Source organism: Mixophyes fleayi (assembly GCF_038048845.1).
Source record: "Mixophyes fleayi isolate aMixFle1 chromosome 2 unlocalized genomic scaffold, aMixFle1.hap1 SUPER_2_unloc_4, whole genome shotgun sequence".
Lineage (NCBI taxonomy): Eukaryota > Metazoa > Chordata > Amphibia > Anura > Limnodynastidae > Mixophyes > Mixophyes fleayi.
This window is the reverse complement of record NW_027445881.1, coordinates 368,988-383,359: the sequence shown is the minus strand read 5'-3', so window position 1 is coordinate 383,359 and position 14,372 is coordinate 368,988. Positions and strand designations below refer to the sequence as shown.

The following is a 14,372-nucleotide window of genomic DNA, read 5'->3' as shown; positions in this document are numbered from 1 at the left end:
CGAAGACTGCGAGAGAACCACCTTTACACCAAACTAGAAAAGTGTGAGTTCGAGGTGCAGAAAGTATCCTTTTTAGGTTACATAATCTCTTCTGAGGGATTCTCCATGGATCCAACTAAGATTCAGGCTATTCTAGATTGGGTGCAACCAAACAACCTTAAGGCGGTGCAGAGGTTTCTGGGCTTCTCCAATTATTATAGAAGGTTCATTCCAGGTTTTGCGGACATCGTGGCTCCCATTGTCGCCCTAACCCGTAAAGGGATGGATCCAACTAATTGGTCGCCTCAAGCAGTAGCCTCATTCGAAAGCCTGAAAAAAGCCTTTGTCTCCGCTCAGGTCCTTAGACACCCGGATCCGGCTAAACCATTTGTTCTTGAGGTCGACGCCTCTGACGTCGGTGCTGGGGCTATACTATCACAGAAGGACCCTCATACTAATCGTCTACACCCGTGTGCCTATTTCTCCCGTCAGTTCTCTTCAGCAGAAGCCAACTATGATGTCGGGAATAGGGAACTGTTGGCAATCAAATGGGCCTTCGAGGAGTGGCGACATTGGCTGGAGGGTGCTCCACATCAGATCTCTGTCATTACCGACCACAAGAACTTGCAATATATACAATCGGCCAAACGTCTAAATCCCAGACAGGCCCGTTGGTCGTTGTTCTTTACCCGGTTCAATTTCCTGATCACCTATCGACCGGGTTCCAAAAATGTCCGGGCAGATGCTCTGTCCAGAAGTTTCTTGGCACACCACGTTCCAGTTTCGAACCCAGAGCCTATTATTCCTCCTTCCATAATCCATGTTGGATTAACCCAAGATCTGAGTATCACACTTCAGAGATTCCAGAAATTAGCCCCTGATACTACTCCGGAACAACGTCTTTTTGTTCCAGTCCATCTAAGGAAGGCGGTTCTTGCAGAGGCGCATAATAGTAGGTCTGCTGGACACCCTGGAGTTTATAAGATGCTGGAGATCCTTTCCCGTACGGTCTGGTGGCCATCCTTGTCCGCTGACGTCAAAAGTCATGTCCTCTCGTGTGAAATTTGTGCCAGGAACAAAGTCCCCAGGACTCGCCCGGTGGGTCAATTGCTTCCATTGCCCATTCCTGCAAAACCTTGGACACATTTGTCCATGGATTTTATTGTTGATTTGCCACCTTCTGCAGGACATAATACTATTTGGGTTGTGGTGGACCGTTTCAGTAAAATGGCACATTTCATCCCATTAACCAGGCTTTCTACAGCTCGAGATCTGGCCATTCTCTTCATACAACATGTTTTCCGGCTCCATGGCCTTCCTTCCGATATTGTTTCTGATCGTAGTTCACAATTCATAGCACAATTCTGGAAATCCTTCTGCTCCCTCCTCGGAATCCGGATCAGTCTGTCATCTGCATACCACCCTCAGTCTAACGGGCAAACTGAAAGGGTTAACCAAGCACTTGAACAGTTCCTCCGATGTTATTCCTCAGAATTCCATGACAACTGGTCATCTTTGCTGCCTTGGGCAGAGTTTGCCTACAATAACTCATCTTACTCATCTACTCAAACTTCCCCGTTCTACTGTAACTTCGGTTTCCATCCCAGGTCTAATTCTCTGTACTCTCTCAAATCTGCTGGTATTCCGGAGATTCATTCCACAGCTGCTGATCTGAAAGTAATTTGGGGGAAAGTTCAGTCCTCCTTGAAAAAATCCTCATTGTCGGCCAAAAATTTTTCGGATCGCCACCGTACCACCTGCCCATTTAAAGTGGGCCAGAAAGTATGGCTATCAACTAGAAATCTCAGGCTCAGACAGCCTTGTAAAAAACTAGGGCCTAAATTTATTGGGCCGTTCATGATTACCAAACAGATCAATCCGGTAGCTTTTAGATTGAAGATTCCTAGCTCACTAAAAATTCCGAACACATTTCATTGTTCATTGTTGAAGCCGGTATTGTATCCTAGCCAATCCTCAACTGTGCCTGGGGGAAGTTCGAGGAAGCCACTAAGATATGTGGTTCAAAGGATTTTAGATTCCAAAAAAATGCAAGGACAGGTGCATTTCCTGGTGCAGTGGAGGAATCACGGGTTAGAAGAGCGATCTTGGGTTCCGCAAAGACAACTCCATGCCCCTAAACAATTGAAGGAATTCTTCAGGAGGTTCCCAAGAAAACCTGGATGTCGGGGTCCCTCGACCCCTCCTCAAGGGGGGGGGGGTACTGTTACGAGCCGCGGCGGTGCCCAGCCACCGCGACTCACTCACCTGCGTCCCAGCCGTCGCTATGGCGACCGGGACGTCACTTCCGGCCCTGAACATAAGATGCATAAGTTTTCTGTCATTATTAAAATGTATTAGCTAGTTGCCAGACGGCTAGGATTTTGTTTATGATTTGTTTTGTTTGCAAGCTGGTGAATAAACTAGCTGTGGCTGAAACCTCTGGACTTGTGTGGTTTACTGCTGCTGTTCCTCTGTTACGAGCCGCGGTGGTGCCCAGCCACCGCGACTCACTCACCTGCGTCCCGGCCGTCGCTATGGCGACCGGGACGTCACTTCTGGCCCTGACCCGGCCGTTGCCGGGGCAACGAGAAGACGCTTCGGCGCTGCGTCCCGGCAATGAGAGGAAGCCGGGCGCAGCGCTCACCATATGTTCTAGCCTGTGGGCTAATTAATGCAGCCTATTAATTATGCTGGGGGCTGTGTCTAATTCAGAGCTAGGCTCTGATTGGTGGCCACTGGTATTTAAGGCAATGAGGTCTGCTGCCTCATTGCCAGTTATAGCTTCTGTGTTCCAGTCTGCTGACCTGCTAGTTCCTGTCCTGTATCCTGATATCTCTATTTGACTCCCCGTGTATGACCCTTGGCTTTGATTTGGACCTTGCTCGTGTTTCCTGTGACCCTGATCTTTGGCCTGTTTACCCGTTCTGCTATTTGCCTGTGACCCCTGACCTCAGCTTGTTCATCGATACCGTTGTCTGCTGCCGGCCCTTGACCTCTGCGTGGACCTGACTCCTCTTGGCTGGGTTCTCCCCAGCTGGTACGCACTTCACGACCCTCTGTCAGTCTGCGGCCCAGTCTGTCCCCACCATCAGGGGCTCCAGTGAACACCTGACTGGCAGAGTAGATTCCGGGTTGTGTTGTGCTGGCTGGAGGGGTTCCTAACATCCTCACCATCTTCCCATGGAGATGGTACCTATTCCCCTGATAATGTCACTATATATATATATATATAATAGAGATATATTACACTAATGTTTAGTTACACAGCCACTAATTAAAAATTACTGTTCACCAGGAAATATAATAGTAGAATATATGACACCTTCTTTCAGCGGCAGACACAGGATTGGAGATTGGAGTCAGCAACCAGGGCCGGCTCCCATATTCTGCACCACCAACAAAAGGAAGCAACAAAAAAAATAACATTACTTTTGTGTATGATTATGTTATATTCATTTCATTCTCATTTTATTTACTACTGATGACATGATATAACTTTGATAACTTACCCAGCAGCCATCCATGTGGAACGTGACCCTCCTCAAACATTGAAAACAGTGCTGAGTTCTGCAAAATGAAAGAATTATATGATTATCCTGGGATAACAACACATATGTTCAGAATTTTCTTTTGGCATCACATACCAGGTGCACATTCATAGAATGGAAGTGCTTTTGGTTTTGAAAGCTCTCTTCCATTCCGTGGGGAGGTGTGAGCGCCACAAGAGTGCAGTCTATAGCACCCAGGACAAATGGACATATGTGTGACCGAATAAAAATCTGCTTTGACTTCCACTGTATTTCAGACTGAGGAAATTTTATAAATTTTGCAGTGTGTTTTTTTAGGACTTTTAGGACCTGGAACAGGCACCTTGAAAATGTAGGTTGCGAGCAGTGGCGGATCCAGGGGGAGGGAGGCGATCGGGGCATTCGCCCCTGTTAGGGTGGAATTGTATGATTATTGATTTAATATCTATCATGTATTAAGCTTTAGAAACTAATATGTTATGCTATGACTTTAAGAGAAATTAAGCAGATATTATTTCCAGTTTAAAAAGACAAATTATTCAAGGTTGACCATAACAGCAGAATGATCCCATCAACGAAAACATTCCAAGAACATGTAGCAACGTTCTTGATAAGATAAAACCCAAGGACTCTAAGATGGGGGCAGCACAAGGATATTGGCAGAAAGTCTGGAAAGAGAAAACACACAAAGAAGAAAGAGTTGTTTGATCTTTGATGTAAAACTGAAATATATATATTGTTAATTGATTTTCTCTCATTATTTTACTGTCTTATAATTGGTTGTTTAGAATCTATACCCCTAGACTTACATGTATAAAAATAAGCGCTGAAGTGGTCTCAAATTGTAACAGAATAAAGCTACTCAGCATTATATCATACAGGTGTTGAGTATTTTCTGTTCACCAGTCGACTGAAAACCAAGAAAGATCTGACTGACATTGAAGGTGCTTGATAGAAGTATCGGTGAACCCCGATACCCCAACATTTCTGGGGGCTAGGTCCGGGATGCTCCAATATCTCCACACCTGACGCCACACTCCATTGATGTCCAGAGAACTGCTGAACTAAATCCGGTGAGTAAGACAAAGTGTAGATTTCTACCATCTTACTCTGTTCAGTATTTCTTTGTATATCTAAGGAAAGTCAGTTGAGGTGATTAGAGGGTATTTCATGAACCCAATGTTCAGTCAAAGGAAAGGATAATGAAATGATAAATGTATGGATACTGTAGATTATGATGGATGTAGACAATTTGAACTAATAGATAACAAGTGGGGTGTATGTAAAAATTGTACCTGTTGTATTATTCTGAGGAAATATTCCGGGTGTAAAGGACCTTGTTTAGAAGGTATTACAATTACAGGTGCACATTATGGTTTTATAAACAACGAAAAAGAATTTTATTGTACGTTGGGTTGCCATTTGAACAAAGAACTGTTGCAGAAATATTTTGGTCAAGATTGGTCTAACATACTTACCTATTGGCCAAGGAATTTTATGTTACCTGATTATAACCCTATATGCCCATATAGTATAAGAAAATTGCCTAAAAGTGAGACAAAGGAAATAATAGTAAAAGGTTATGCTGAAGACCGACAGTTAAGACTGTCTAGATGGTACCGCTGGAAGAAATAATTATCATAGTAGTAGTGTCTGTATTTTGTGCCATATTCTTCTGTGTGCTCTGTAGATATGGTGCAAATGGTGTGGAAGGTATTAGAAAATTTTTAAATGGTGGAACCAGTGTCTAGGTTTTGCTGCGCACATTGTACAGGACATATTGTTATTCAAACAAGAGGTACAGGTGTCCCGGAGGTAGTGGGTGTATTAACCTTAGAAGCAACACCTGGGGCATATTGGGGATCCATAGATAGACCATGGGAAAATCTCACTATAATAGTGGGAACACATGTCAGAGATCCTGACTATTTATTTCATGTATTGGGTTTGACGTGGGAAGCATTGTTGAGAGATACCCCTATTACACAAGGAGGCAGAGGGAACCTCACAAATCCCATTATATGTCCATATACGGACTTAAGGGAAAGAATCGGATCGGCCATAATTGCCAGTATTTTAACTTAAAGTCAATAAACCTTACATCTGGTGTTCCTAGGGCAGACTAGGAGGTAAAGGATTAAAGATACTTATAGTCTGTACAAAGGGGAAAAATTGTATTACGTTATCCCACTTATAAGACATTGTATCCCAGATACGGACAGTACTGTGACCAGTAACCCAGTAAATGGGGGCACAGAACAGTAAGATGCCTACTATAGGCAAGCCTATGGATATAATGTAAAAGAGAGAAGGTAGTAAAGCTCTTAAAAGAATTCATAAAGTACTCAAGAGAGCAGGATTTCCCCCAGAAGGGACATTAGATTTGGAGAAATGGTCCCGGTTTTATTTGAATAATAAGGAATGGATAAAAAGACATGGTTGTGAAGAGCAGGTCAATATGTGGATAAGTGCTAGTAAAGAATATGTAAGAACAAACCCTTTAGATGAGGATGATTTCATGTTTTGTGATCCACCCCAACAAAGGGCAGTACCACCCCCATATGCAGAACCATTAACTATGCCTTCTCCCTCACCTCCACCTCTCAACATTGAAACCCCCACAGCCCCTCAAGTTTCAAAGATTCCAACCACTACAATGAGGAAAGTGGGGAATAAATGGGAGATAATTACACCAGGTCATGCTCCCACTCGACCAATACAGATATACTATCCTGAAAGAAAATGTACAGAATGTGGGAATTGCATACCAGAAGGAGATTTAACATGCCCTTTCTGTGGTAATCAAATCCCCCCCAATGCCCCACCTTGTGAAGACATACAAAGAGAGGATGTGACAAGCCCACACAACTTCTCACCTATAGGCCCTCCACTATGGGCATTAACAAGAGCAAGAAGAAAAATATTCCATCCAGATTTCAACTCAGAAGAAGAAAAGAGACCCACATATGTGTACCCAGTTGAAGCATTAAAATCATTACAGATGGAGCAGAATATACCATATCAGATGTTTCCAGTACAAGTTCAAAGAGTAATGAATGAAGCTGGCAATGAAGTACGGCAACTCCAAGAAATCCATAGAGCCTGGTCCTCATCAGATATGCATAATATCGTTACCAAAGCACCAGATCCCAGAAAAAGCCCTGCAGCATTCAGCCAGTATATCACCAGAATACATGTCATATGGACCCCTAGTTGGGTGGACTATGACCAGCTAGCAACTACACTGTTGGGAATAGGAACGGCTACAGAGATAAGGACCATGGCAATAGCAGAAGCAGCTGATAATCTGCCAGCAATAGTAGTACCACCTGTGGACAATTTAAAAAAAACAGTGGCCTCTGGAGTGCTGTTTTATCACCGGTTAATGAGATGGTGCCATAATCAAAAAGAAAATGCACCAGCAGCACCAGAAGTACGACATGAGAAAGAAGAAACAATTAGACAATATTATGACAGAGCTACGCAAGCACATGAAGACGAAGGCTTCACTCAAGATAATGCCCAACATCGCAGACTGTTCAAGACAAGATTCCTCAATGGCCTTTCTGAAACATATCGTCAACAGTTGTTTCTGATAAGACCAGAAGCAGCAACAATGGAAATGCAATCTATGCTCCAAGTTCTGGAAGGTATAGAAGACCGGGAAAAGGAGAAGCAAAGGAAAGCCAAAGACAAGTCTCAAACTCAGAAAATTACCATTCATGTGGTCCAAGAGAATCAAGAATGGAAGGGTCGAACAGACATAAGAGGTGCATCAAAGCAACAAATAAATGAAAAAGAAAACATGACTTTGGAAGAAATGAAAAAGCAAGGCGTTTGTTTCTTCTGCAAGAAGAGAGGGCACATGAAGAAAGATTGCAACAAGCATAAGAAATGGCTGGAAAGAAGAAATGAACAAGTTACAAACCAACAACTGGCATAGGAAATTGGCACTCCAACGTACCTCCCTCTCACAAATAACCAAACTCTGAAAAACGACTTGACTAAAGGCCTAGTGAATATCATATTACCTAATGGTCAAGAATGTGAGTGTCTAATTGATACTGGAGCAAGCCGCACTGTATTAAGAAAACAGGAGGTACCTCAACAACTATTAACAGAAATTGATTTACCTGCTACAGGCCTAGCAGGAAAAGAAGTAAAACTAACAGAAAGTAAACCAGTCACACTTCTAGTAGGTGAAGAAAAAATTGAAGTACCAATACAATTTCTCACTTCTTCAACTTGTCCTTATAATCTGTTGGGAGCAGATGTACTTTCAAAGATACAAGCCAGCATCAAGTACACCCCAAATGGAGTAAAACTCACAAGTCAGCTCCCATCTCCAGTCCAAGAAGAGCTTACAGCAGCAATCTACGTGCTAGAACAGATTAGCACATGTAAAAAGGATAAGACTGTTATTCTACCAGATTGGCTGAACATAGTACCAGGCAAGTTATGGTCCAAAGGAAAACAGGATGTGGGTACACTTAAAGTAAATCCTGTAAAACTGACACTAAAGCCAGGAACACATCCTGTCTCAATTAAACAGTACCCACTTGCTGCATCTCAAATCAAAGCGATCTCAGAACAAATACAAGAATACCTACAAATAGGGGTGCTAAGAAAATGTCGCTCTCCTTATTCTACACCCCTATTCCCAGTAAAGAAACGAGATATCGGACAAGGGGTGCATTATCGGATGATTCATGACCTAAGAGAGGTCAACAAGAGACTATTAATCCACACGCCCATTGTGCCCAACCCCCACACTTTGCTTAATCAGATACCTCCAAATGCAAAATGGTTTTCAGTAATTGACTTAGCAAATGCTTTCTTCTCAGTCCCAATTACAGAAGATAGTCAACTCCTTCTAGCCTTCACCCATGATGGAAACCAATATTGCTGGACAAGACTCCCTCAGGGAGGAGCAACAAGCCCGTCGGAATTCTCAGAGGCAATGGCACTAATTCTCCAAGGATGGAGGCCTATCAATCCAACTACTCAACTCATTCAATATGTAGATGATCTCATGTTGGCTGCAGAAACTGAAGAAGAATGCAAAGCAGAAACACTGTCATTACTTTGTTTCCTGGCCGAACAAGACTGCAGAGTATCACCAAGCAAGTTGCAATTAGTACAGGAAAAAGTAATATTCTTAGGACATTGTATCTCTGCAGGAACCAGACATCTTACAACTGAAAGAGTTAAAGTTATACGAGATATGAAGACACCAAAAACAGTCAAAGAAATCAGAGCCTTCTTGGGACTCTTTGGATATTGCAGAGAGTGGATTCCTTCAGCTTCAATTCTTATGCAACCATTGTATGAATGCTTGAGGAAACAACAAGGAACAGAACCACTCAATATAACTGAAATAGAGAATGCAGTGCAAGCCCTGAAACATGCCATCTCTACTGCACCAGCACTTGGACTACCAGACTACCTGAAACCTTTCACGTTGTTCTGCCATGAGCAGTCAGGACATGCTCTAGGAGTCCTCACACAGAAACATGGAACGAAACAAAGGCCGCTGGCCTATTATTCTGCACAACTCGATCCAGTTATAAGAGGCTCTCCATCATGTATACAAGCAGTGGCAGCAGCAGCAATATTGAAAGAAAAGGTAGCATATATGGTATTGGACCATGCACTTATTATTCAAGTTCCACATGCAGTCACAGAAATTCTTAATCAAGCGAAAACAAGACATTTGTCTGCAGCTAGACTAACTAAATATGAGGTAGCCTTGCTCAGCGCCTCACATGTAACAATTACCAGATGCACAATCCTCAATCCAGCAACCCTGCTCCCCATTGATGATTCAGAAGAGGGGAGTAAGGGGAGTCGCAAAGAAGATGAATCATCAGATAGGGGACATGAGGACCTGAGTGAAGTGTCTGAAGAAGAAACTGAAGAAATACACACACAAAAATTTTCACATGATTGTTTGGAACTTATGAAATTAGAGACTTCAGCTTTACATAATGTCACTGACACACCACTTTCAGATGCAACCCTAACTCTTTATGTAGATGGATCTAGATACTATGTGGATGGAGTTCCATATACAGGTTATGCCATCACAACTGAGGAAGAGGTGCTTGACTCAGGAACACTGTCTAATGGAGCATCAGCACAAGAAGCAGAATTGATAGCTCTAACTAAAGCTTGTGTATATGCAGAAGGACAAAAAGCCAATGTATATACAGATTCACGTTATGCCTGGGGAGTGGCGCATGACTTCGGTCCCATTTGGAAAAGCAGAGATTTCCAAGGATCAAATGGAAAACCCATCAAACATGCAAACTTGATTAATGAACTGTTTAGAGCATTGGAACTCCCTAAACAAGTGGGAATTATAAAGGTTCAAGCTCACACTAGAGAACAAACTCCAGAAGCAAGAGGAAATAACTTTGCAGATCAAGCAGCAAAAAAGGCAGCCCTCCAACCAAAGAATAGTACATTTCTTGTAGACTCAACAGAAGAGGACAAAGACAAACTTCAATTCCCAGACTTACAAAGCCTTAAAGACTTTCAAAAACAAGCATCAAAGGAAGAAAAGAAAAAATGGGAAAAAGAAGGTGCACAGCTTGATGACCAAGGAATATGGTCAAAAGAAAATAAATGGTGCCTACCAAGAGCCTTATACCCAGTAATGACTCAGATTGCACATGGACAAGTGCATCATTCCAAAGAGGCAATGACTAATAGGGTATGGAAAAATTGGATTGCCCCTGGATTCAACTCTGCGGCCACAAACTATGTGGCAGCTTGCTGGATATGTGGAATACACAATCCAGGGCAAAGAGTAAAGACCCCAGGAGGAAGCATTCCCAAGGCTTTCTATCCCTTTCAGAGACTTCAGATTGATTATATACAACTACCAAAATGTGGTACCTATGAGTATGTGTTAGTAGCCACAGACATTTTCAGCCATTGGGTAGAGGCCTGGCCAGTAGGAAAAGCTACTGCCAAAAATACAGCAAAGAAGTTAATTTCAGAAGTCATCTGTAGATATGGCATACCTGAAGTTATTGAATCAGATAGAGGTACAACCTTTACAGGAGAGATAATGCAGCATGTAATGAAGGACTTGGGAGTATCACAAGCTTTTCACACTCCTTATAGGCCACAAGCCAGTGGGCGGGTAGAAAGGCTTAATGGTGACATTAAATTAAAACTACAGAAAATGATGCAAGAAACCAAAAAGACTTGGTTAGAATGTTTACCAATAGTTCTGTTTAACATTAGAACTACACCTATGAAGGGACACAGGCTGACACCATATGAGATATTGTTTGCTAGCGTCCCTAGGATAGGTTGTTACTTTCCACAACAATTACAGCATAATCATGGTGATTTAACTGGTTATATGCAAGAAGTATGTAAAACCATGACTAACCTCCATCGGCAGGTTTTCTCTTCCATTCAGGCTTCTGACTTAGATGGTGCCACTCACTCCTTGGTTCCAGGAGATTGGGTATATGTGAAAAGACACGTCAGAAAGACTTTTGACCCCAGATATGATGGTCCATATCAGGTCCTGTTGACCACGCCCACGGCAGTGAAAGTTGCTGGAAGAGACACCTGGATTCATGCCTCACATTGCAAGAGATTGACAGTGACCATCAAGAAACCAGAATGAAGATATATGTCTTATGTGTAATAGGATTGATGGGAATCTTAGGGCAGGCATGGAGACCAAGTCAGGTTTTGAGGTTGTTAAAACTAAAAACTTATAAGCAGGATGAATACACAACTGTAGGGTGGCTTTGGAGAAATTCCACAAAACCCAGATTACAAGATAACTTCACATGCCCTGAGAATCAGTCATGTAGGGTTATGAATGTAAGAACGAATGGGGGAATGTGGTATGCAGGCCTTAGGCAAAAACCAGGGAAATATTGGACATTGTCATTTCTTCAAATAAATGGCAGTAATACACTGACAATGGAAAATTTTACTGCCATAAAATGTTGTATAGAACCTACTGATTACACTGAAGGTCTATATTCATGGGTAAGGAAAATGGTGGCCAATTGCACCAAAATTGCCAACACAACTATCATCCCAATTCCAGACTACACATTGATATGCACTAATGCCTCAGAAATACAGAATAGAACCACCTGGGTAGATGGAGTGAGCTTTCTGGATCTTCAGCCAAAAATAAATAATGATACACTAAAGCCAGTCCCATCTACCTGTGAAAGGATGGGTATTAGACATCAGACAATTAGATATCATTTCAACTTCATCTTTCCTCCAGATCCAGTATGTAGTCATATTAAGAGCAGCCGTATCAGGAGAAAGCGTGAGTGGTATGATACACTACTAGGAGGCACTGGAACGGGAATGGGGGTATTAAACTCAATTGACATAGAAACCATCAGTAGTAAAATGAGCAATGCAGGTCACCAGTTGGACAAAATAGTACATATGCAGGCTGATTGGATGCCCACTCTTTATACACCCATCCAGCAACATTTAAGAGTAACTCAAGAATTGCTTCAGATTTTCAACCAGTCACAAGTTACACAGTTCAAATTAGACAGAAACATTACTAAAATGTTTGATTGGACAGTGTGCAACATGCAGGTAATAGCACAGGTAATGCAGAAACAAGTCACCCAAACACAATTCCTTGGTAAACATGAAGAATTCTATAGATCACTATTTAACTTGACCAGCACACTCTGGTTTGAGACAAGCGCAACAAAGGTAGAATGTTCAGATCAAGCCTGCACAGGGGTACTAGAGGTGTTTAATGTTACGCAAGAAAAAACAGTTTGCAAATTTATGATATTACCAGTACCCCTGTACACACCATCTGGGGGTACCCAGCTATGGACACCTACTATGAAAGGGTCCTACATAGAATTAGAATCAAACCAGACTCATGACACCTCCTTATGTACAAAAACTAACAGAGGTATAATGTGCAATCAACATTCGCCTATATATGAGCCCTGTCAACTGCAACACCCCACCAGTGTGTGTAAATGGACCTTACATGACCCCAGTAAGGATATGTACATTGAGATAGCACCACAGGTAGTTTGTATAATAAGTACAATGAAAGAAGACTTACAGGCCATAGGGAAGCACACACCATTCTCTGGATGTCTATATAATGTTACAATCTTTACATGGAGAAATCAGACATATATATTTTTACCAGATACCGAAACACAGGTAACAACGAAAGGGGAGGAATACAAACTTAGAGCCAGAAACATATCATTTAACCTACAGCCCCTTATTAATCAAATTAACAATACTCAACTGTTAGATAGACACCTAAAAGAGGTAAACTATCTTACTCATCATGCAAAAATGACTACAGTAATAGAGGCAGGTGAACTAGTACATTTAGCCTCGGAATTGAAAGATGGATTATCACACCATTGGTGGGATATCTTTGTCAATGGATCTTATTCCATGAAGAAAGCAATGAGTATTTTGATTCACCCATTGATATTAATTCTTCTTGTACTAACTATAATGATTATATGGAACTGCTACTTAACATGTAATACAAGAAAGCTTTTGAATAGATATCAGCAAAGTATTCCCCTTTATACACCAAGATAGATATTGAGTAGGGGAAAGAAAAGTTATGGTACCAGAAATATGTGCTTAACGAATTCTTGTTCTAATCATATGGGGTCCTTATGATACCATATGTTTAAACATAAGGTACTAACTATCTGCTGAGTATCGCCATGACTGATAGGTAGAGGTTAATAGTTGATATTTAATCAAAGAGGGGAATGTTAGGGTGGAATTGTATGATTATTGATTTAATATCTATCATGTATTAAGCTTTAGAAACTAATATGTTATGCTATGACTTTAAGAGAGATTAAGCAGATATTATTTCCAGTTTAAAAAGACAAATTATTCAAGGTTGACCATAACAGCAGAATGATCCCATCAACGAAAACATTCCAAGAACATGTAGCAACGTTCTTGATAAGATAAAACCCAAGGACTCAAAGATGGGGGCAGCACAAGGATATTGGCAGAAAGTCTGGAAAGAGATAACACACAAAGAAGAAAGAGTTGTTTGATCTTTGATGTAAAACTGAAATATATATATTGTTAATTGATTTTCTCTCATTATTTTACTGTCTTATAATTGGTTGTTTAGAATCTATACCCCTAGACTTACATGTATAAAAATAAGCGCTGAAGTGGTCTCAAATTGTAACAGAATAAAGCTACTCAGCATTATATCATACAGGTGTTGAGTATTTTCTGTTCACCAGTCGACTGAAAACCAAGAAAGATCTGACTGACATTGAAGGTGCTTGATAGAAGTATCGGTGAACCCCGATACCCCAACACCCCCCCTAGCAGCAAAAAGCTAAGTCCCAGCCGCCGATCAAAACGGGAGGGGGAGGGGCTAATCGTGAGAGTGAGGCGTGGCTAAATGTGGGCCAGCCAATCAGAGTGGTCCCAGCCGGCGATCAAACCAGGAGGGGGCAGGGCCAAACGCGAGCGGAAGGCGAGGTTTAACGCGGGCCAGCCAATCAGAGTAAAGAAGGGGCGTGGTTATGCAAAATCACCTCCCCTAAACATAAAGTCTAGGTCCGCCCCTGGTTGCGAGTAACCCGCAATTACAGAAAGCGTAGGTTGAAAAGTTTCTGACGCCGGAAAGTGCAATGCCCCAAGCAGCTTTGCTAATCCTGGCACAGCGCGGTTACTGGGGACTGTTGGTTCCAGGTCATGTTTTAGAAGGTCATATAATGAAAACATTTATTCTGAGTATAAGCGATATAGTCTTATCACCTCATCCTCGGGGACCCTAACGGACGTGTGCGGTACAGACGGGCCGGGGAATCCAACGCCTGGGCTCAA

General features: G+C 42.1%; 1 protein-coding gene across 7 annotated transcripts in view; it reads right to left on the bottom strand.

Moving 5' to 3' along the window:
- LOC142109645 (uncharacterized) overlaps positions 1-14,372 on the bottom strand; it is a 223,083-nt gene that overhangs the window by 61,700 nt on the left and 147,011 nt on the right. For 4 of the 7 annotated variants that reach the window (XM_075193714.1, XM_075193713.1, XM_075193711.1 and 1 more), the window contains 2 exons: positions 3,489-3,546; positions 3,302-3,365 (listed from right to left, as the gene is read on the bottom strand). The exons of the other annotated variants lie outside the window; for them this stretch is intronic. The gene's annotated coding sequence lies outside the window, so the exon portion shown is untranslated. The remainder of the gene's footprint in view (positions 1-3,301; positions 3,366-3,488; positions 3,547-14,372) is intronic. 7 annotated transcript variants of the gene reach the window in all.